This window comes from Vulpes lagopus, chromosome 3 (genome assembly GCF_018345385.1).
Source record: "Vulpes lagopus strain Blue_001 chromosome 3, ASM1834538v1, whole genome shotgun sequence".
In the NCBI taxonomy this organism is placed as follows: domain Eukaryota; kingdom Metazoa; phylum Chordata; class Mammalia; order Carnivora; family Canidae; genus Vulpes; species Vulpes lagopus.
Window position 1 is genome coordinate 23,120,461 of NC_054826.1, and position 7,536 is coordinate 23,127,996.

At 39.4% G+C, this 7,536-nt stretch overlaps 1 pseudogene; it reads left to right on the top strand.

The window, feature by feature from the left end:
* Positions 1-6,451: 6,451 nt before the first annotated feature.
* Positions 6,452-7,044, top strand: LOC121487997 (annotated as a pseudogene).
* The last annotated feature ends 492 nt before the right edge of the window (positions 7,045-7,536 follow it).

Here is a 7,536-nt window from a genome sequence, read left to right on the forward strand (position 1 = left end):
CAGTAACTGATCACAGAGACCATACAACTGCTGCAGTGCCCTGAAAAACCTTCTGGAAAGGTTCATCCTCAAAGAGGGACCTGGTATGCCATGGGTCAGGTGAAGCAGAGAGCTACATGATAAAAAAATATCCTTGTACCTAAAACCCACATATACAAGGGCTCATTGGAACAACTGATGCACATTTAATGTAAGATCATAGGTTCTGCTGATCTTCATGTTGAAGAACACTCTTCAACAAATAATAAGAAAGTGTTTTAATTCCACTAAGTACAATGTTTAGAAAACTGCTCATGATTCACTAAGTCTTAGGGGCACCTGGGTGGCTCAGTCAGTTAGGTGTCTGACTCTTGATTTCAGCTCAGGTTATTTGATCTCAGAATCCTGGAATCAAGCTCCATGTCAGGCTCCCTGCTCAGCAAGGAGTCTGTTTCTCACTGTTCCTCTGCCCCCCACTCTCTACTTGTGCTCGCTTTCTTGCACACATTCTCTCTCTCAAATAAATAAAATCTTTAAGAAGTACTTTTAAAAATAAAAAAAATCAATAAGTCTATTAGAGTCAATCAACTCTCTTTACCTAAAAAAGCTGAGTTATATCCTGAATTAAAGTTCTGCATTTCAAAGTGCATCATGGGGTAGAATCTGGCAGGGAGGTCATTGAGTTCCCATTGGAACTGCTGGAACAAAGCAGTGATTCATGGCAGTTAGCATTAAAGAACATACTTTTTTTTTGGGAGGTCAATTATATCAAAAGGATAGTTAAAAGGAGAAGAGGAGGAAGAGGAGAAACATTACACAGTGCAGACCATAAGAATACTAACAGTTGAATAGCTAGACCCAGAAAAGTCTGAAGCTTCCTTATCAGTCCCGGGCCCTGATTTGTCAAATTGACTCATAGCTTCCTTGCACCTTACATAACAACTATAGGAGTAAATTCGGCTGTGCCAAGATAAACTTTTTATTTTGGTATGACTCATTTGACTCTCCAGATAGTTAAATTTAATTAGTCATTATTTGTTCCATATGCTTCTTGATCTTTCTGTGACTCTTGAGAGTATACATTTCTCCATGAAAACCTCACCCCCTTTATATCTATAACCCAGCTCTTTCTATTTTTCTCACTACTCCTGCACCCTTTCCTGGGCTCTCTAATGTTGATCTTCCCCACAGTTCAAATCTCTGTTCTCTTCACTCATTTCTCTCCATATTGTACTTTTGAAAATTATATTTGCTGGCCCTCCCCCAACATTTGCAAGTTCCAGTGCAAAAGTACAAATGGAGACAACATATCATATGTTTTAAAATTATAACTTGAGCTGTCTCTGTGGCCTGCCCTATATTCCCACTCAGGTCCCCACAGCCCATTTCCCAGACATCACCCATGTGACCTCAAGGATAAAGTCTCCTTGGCTCTCTTTTGGGCAGCCCTCCTATAACTTGAACAGTTATGGAGATTGGCTGAAATAGAATCATGGCAAAAGCTAGGGCAGGCCCAGGATTCCAGGGTTGTGATTAGACTGTTCTGAATCCAGTGTAGGGACTGGCTTGTCATGCTTTCCAGAGATGGACAAGTTTGTCCCCTAGGCACATTACTCTTCCAACTTAGGAGATCTTGACTGTTCTTAACACCTGCCAAAACTGCACCAGGCAACAAGTGTGAGAAAAGAATAAGTGCAGCTATCTGGAGATCTTGGACTTCTTAGATGTTCTATCTGGCTGCCTTGGGGTTGTCATTTTTTTTTTTTTTTTTTTAAAGAATCAGCCTCTCTTCCTCTGGCTTCTCAGGAGAGAGGCCATCCTCTTCTCCTCCCCTCCACATGCACACATGTGTAGGCTCTCACCTGGCACCCTCTGGCCTAGGGCCTCAATTTAGCTTTTCTCCCATAACTTCCTTTTATTACTCTGTTCCTGAACTTCTAAAAAAAAACTTTAAAAATGAGCATGAAAAGATGTGTGTAATATAGATGGAGGCTCCCAAAACTTGGCACCTAGAAAAGGGACCCTTGTTGCCCAGATAGGCATTGTGTTCTTACTTACTTTCATCGTTTCCACTACCGCCCATTGGCTGAGATTCCTAAATTCGCCCCTCCCCTGAGATGCCTATGAAACAATAACTGAACATGAGCTAGAACACTTTTCCCAGCTTCCCTTACAATTATATGTGGTCATGTGACTTTAATTTCAGCCAAGAGAATATGAGTGGAAGTGGTGTGTACCACTTCCCTACTCCAGGCAGAGGCCATGATAACCTCGCAAGCTAATCCTTCTCTACTTTCCCTTCATGCAGGGATGTTGCAGATTAACTCAGTGATTTTGGCAGCCATAGGTTAAAATAATGTGACATAAGCCTGGTTTCTTCCATTATTGCTTACAGGAAAGCTACAACATTGATCAGAAATACCTATTCTTAAATTCACCTCATAAAGAAGAGAACTATTTTGTTAAGCCCCTGATATCGTCAGCTGACTTTCGGCTATCTTCTACTGGAATTTTCATGAACACATTTAAGTCAAGATATCTAAAATGGAACTAATCCATCATGGTCCTCCTCAGATCTTCTCTCCTTCTGCTGGGTTTACAGTTTCAGCAATGGTGTCATTGTCTTTCCAGTCACCCAAGCTATAAACTTTGGTGTACTCTTAAATCTACCCCTGTCCTCAAATAACTAATTAGAAACCAAGCCTCCCAGTGTTACCTACAAAATGTCACTTAAAGTAATTCTTTCCTTTTCATGGTGCCTGTATCTCCTAAATTTACACTTTGTCTCCAACCTGCATTATTTCCTCCACCTCCCACCTAGCCTCCTGTCTCTTGCCTCTAGACTAATCTGTGCCTGAAACTGCCATTGGAGTGATATCACTGAAACACAAATCCAATCACCCCTATGCATAAAGATTAATCATTCTTAATGGGCTATAAAACAAAGTTTTAGTTCTGCATGTAGAATCTCTTATGTTCTAGATTCAACAAATTTTATCACCACTTGCCACTTATTTTCAAACAGCATTGACACTCGCTAGGGGTCTTATGAGGCTTTCTGGCTTTTCATGTGCTGTTACCTCATCCTGGAATTCCCTTTCCCCTGAGCCTGTGTAGGGCAGACATCTGAGAACATAAAGACAGTGGGGTGCAGAGTCAAACTGAGCATGCTCAATTAAGACCATGCTAATCTTTTTATTCTTCCAGCATTAGCAAGCAAAGAAACCCATGTATACGCATACCTTTATATGTTACCTATAAAAAAAGTCAACACAAAGTGTTTAAAAAATATTTTCTCCCTGGGACCCCTGGATGGTGCAGTAGATTGAGAGTCTGACTCTCGATTTTGAGTCAGGTTGCAGGATCGAGCCCCATTGTCAGGCTCCAAGCTCCACAAGGAGTCTGCTGAGATTTCTCTCTTCATCTCCCTCTGCCCCTCCCTGTATTCGCTCATTCTATCTAATAAATAAATGAAATTTACTTTTTAAAAAGATTTTATTTATTTATTTGAGAGGGAGAAAGAAACACAGAGATAGCGACAAAGATAGCAAGAGAGAACAGAGTGGGAAAGAAAGGCAGCAGCAGGTTCCCTGCTCAACAGGGAGCCCGATACAGGGCTTGATCCTATGACCCTGGGATCATGACCCGAGCCAAAGACAGATGCTCAACTGACTGAGCCACCCAGGTGCCCCAATAAATGAAATTTACAAAAAAATATTTTCCAGGTGCCTTGGTGGCTCAGTTGTTTAATCATCTGCCTTCGTCTCAGGTCATGATCCTGGGGCCCTGGGATCCAGCTCCCTGTTGGGGTCCCTTCTTTGTGAGGAACCTACTTCTCCCTCTCTCCTTGCCCCTCTCCCTTGCTTGTGCCCCCTTCAGACTCTCTCTGTCTTTCAAATAAATAAATAAATAAATAAAATCTTAAAAAAATATTTTTGTGTGATGTAATGAGCATTGGGTATAAGACTGATGAATCACTGAACTCTACCTCTGAAACTAATAATACACTATATGTTTAATTAATTGAATTTAACGTTTTAGAAAATTAACTTCAAAAAATTTTTAAAAATATTTTCTCTCCTAAGTGAAACTGTCTTCCCAAGAATTAAGTTTATTTCACTACACGACTTGATGCTGATATGTAAGCATTTGTAACTTTCAAAGTGAGAGTTGGGTCACATGCTGGACAGAGTTAAGACCATGCTTCCAACAAATCCAATGCAATTATTACCCTTTAGAATTCCTGGCCAGTTATGCTTTAATTAAATGCAGTACCGTTGTTCTTCAACTTTTTTCTTTTGTTTTGTTTTTGTCTACAAAATATTATCTATAGTGTACTATTGAAGTAGATATAATCCAGTTCACTAGGTATAATTACAACTCACTACTTGCCCTGCACAAATATAAGACTGTTAGAAGACTTTTCCAAGATTTCACAAAGATGACCCTAAATAGCAAACTTTCTTTAGTTTATATAGTTTCATTTTGGCACTTTCAAACACCAGTGGCTATACATCATTTACAAGATTTGGAGAAAGAAGTATTATGAAAGAATAGACCAAATGTCACAACTTGTTAGCCTCTTTTTAAATAGATGCTCCAAAGGATCATTGGAATTGCTATTTTGGCTCACCCTAAAATCTATCAGTGAAAGAAACAGCCTGAATTTCCAACTATATTTCTTCCTTTCTGAGACTGACAGAGAAATCAGGAATGTCTATGGAATGAATATACCTTACTAGATTACCTGGTGTGATTAAAATCATTGAATGTTATTATGTATGGATTTGATTACCTTCACGGTATTAATACCACTTATGTGGTATTAAAAATGTGAACCTCATTCCCAATAGGTAATGTGGAAATAAGTAGTGTATATTCGACATTCTGGGAGCCTGATACCCTTTAACAGTAAAATAAATATTTTAGATTCTCTTTTAAGAAAAAACATAAGTAAATGTTAAGATTAAATTTTCATAAGATTTCCGTGGATCTCTCCCCAGTAGGACAATTGACCCCAAGTTAAAAAACACAATTCTAGAATAATTTGAATTCTTAATTGCTAGTTATTTTTCACACTTCAACCTCCACTGGAAGGAGGAATCTAAATCTTTAGCAAAAAGTGTACCTCATGATAATATATTTTCTATTTAGCACATGAAAGAAATAATTAATATGAAGTTGGTTACAATAAAATGAGAAGAAAATAGCAAAAGTGGAAAACATGTAATTAAATAGGTTTGTGTCCCCTGCCTTACAATGAAATACATCTGGGTATGATGTCCAACCATGTTCATCCTAGGACAGCTGACTGGCAGAAGAAAAATGATATCTTTCCAAGTACATATGTAGTGAACAAATGGCAAAAATATATAATTACAGGATTGTTCTTACATTCTGCTGAAAATGGCTATAGTTTATTTTCTTTCATTTCTTCATTCATTCATTCATTCATTCAAAAAGAACTTCTTTAGCTCTGCACTTAACACTGTAGGAAGAAGATAAATAAAACAATATATTCTTATTATACTCAGGGAATTTCAAATATATTTGAGTTTCTTTCAATTTCCTTTTGAGCATTGAGTACAGAAAGGTTATCAAATTTACCTATTCCTCTCTCACCCATCAAAGTTATTTTTTCTAATAGACCCATCAAAGATATTACAGTAAAACTTTTTGCCTATTTAATAAATGTACAATCATGCCATGGCCTATAATTTGGAGAAGTGTATTAAGAATGTGCTATGTATCTTTGAACCCATGTAATGGGGGCAAAGAAATTGAGAATATCTTCTACGAGAAATACAATGAATAAAATCTACTTTTATCTAATATGAATTTATTAGTGCCATCATTTCAAGAAGATAAAGTAACATTTGGAACATCATATCTAATGATTTGAATTTGTTCAACATATTTCATGTTCACAAAGGTTCTTTCCTTTAACAAAGATATTAAGTGAAGTTAATAATAACGTGCACAGTTCTTGGGTAAACCCCTCCACCTTGAAGGTGAATCTGATGACCTCTAAATTGAAGAAGGTCAAAGAGGGAAAGATGGAATGAGTGCTGAGAATAATTTTCCTGAGAAGAGCATCAAAGGGCACAGGTATGCATGTCTCTCTTCCAGGCTTTAATCCTAGTCAACATTGGAAAGGATGTAGAGGAAGATTAGCAGGTTTGTTTGGATGACTGTGATGGGGCTTAGGGAAAGTTGCTCCAAAATATGCCAAAGTAGCATATTGATTATTTTTAATTTTAAAGTACTTGAACCGTCCTCCATCGGTTCTCTCATTAGTCAGCTGCGGTCTTCTCAGCCACCCGCCCCAGTCTCCAAGCTTCCCACTGGCGGACAGGTGCACTAGGCCAGAGAGGCTGGACTGTGGGTCGTGGCCTGAGTGCCTTCATCTGAGAAGTTCAAGGCACCTGTAGAACTTCCGCCACACAGCCCGTGGGTCTTGCAGCACATTTGCATGGCTGCCATCCAGAAGAAATTGGTGATTGTTGGTGATGGAGCCTGTGCTAAGACTTGTTTGCTCATCATCTTTAGCAAGGACCAGTTCCCAGAGGTGTATGTACCCACAGTCCTACAGTGTTTGAGAACATGTGGTAGATATTGAAGTTGATGGAAAGCAGGTAAAGTTGGCTTTGTGGGATACAGCTGGGTGGGAAGATCATGATCGCTTGAGGCCTTTCTCCTATCCAGACACTGATGTTGTACTGGTGTGTTTCTCTATTGACAGCCCTGATAGCTTAGAAAACATCCCAGAAAGATGGACCACAGAAGTCAAGCACTTCTGTCCCAATGTGCCCATCATCCATCTTGTTGGGAACAAGAAGGATCTTCGGAATGATGAGCACACAAGGTGGGAGCTAGCCAAGATGAAGCAGGAGCCGGTGAAACTGGAAGAAGGCAGAGATATGGCAAACAGGACTGGTGCTTTTGAGTACATGGAGTGTTCAGCAAAGACCAAAGATGGAGTGAGGGAGGTTTTTGAAATGGCCATGAGAGCTGCTCTACAAGCCAGACGTGGGAAGAAAAAAATCTGGGTGCCTTGTCTTGTGAAACCCTGCTGCGAGTATAGCCCTCATGCGGTTACTTTTGAAGTGCTGTTTATTAATCTTAGTGTATGATTATTGGCCTTTTCATTTATCTATAATTTACCTAAGACTACAAATCAGAAGTCATCTTGCTACCAGTATTTAGAAGCCAACCATGATTATTAATGATGTCCAACCCACCTGACCACCGAGGTCCTTCTGACACCGCTCTAACAGCCCTCCTCTGCACTCCCACCTGACACACCAGGCGCTAATTCAAGGAATTTCTTAACTTCTTGCTTCTTTCTAGAAAGAGAAACAGTTGGCAACTTTTGTGAACTAGGCTGTAACTACTTTATAACTAACATGTCCTGCCTGTCATCCGTCAGCTGCGAGATACTCTGGTGAGTCCCTACCTCAGAGCTTTACTCCTTAACAGATTTTATTGGCATAGCTCTGTGATGGTCATCCAGTTTTCTGAAAATGTGCTTATCCAGAAAGGCTCAAGTCCATGCAG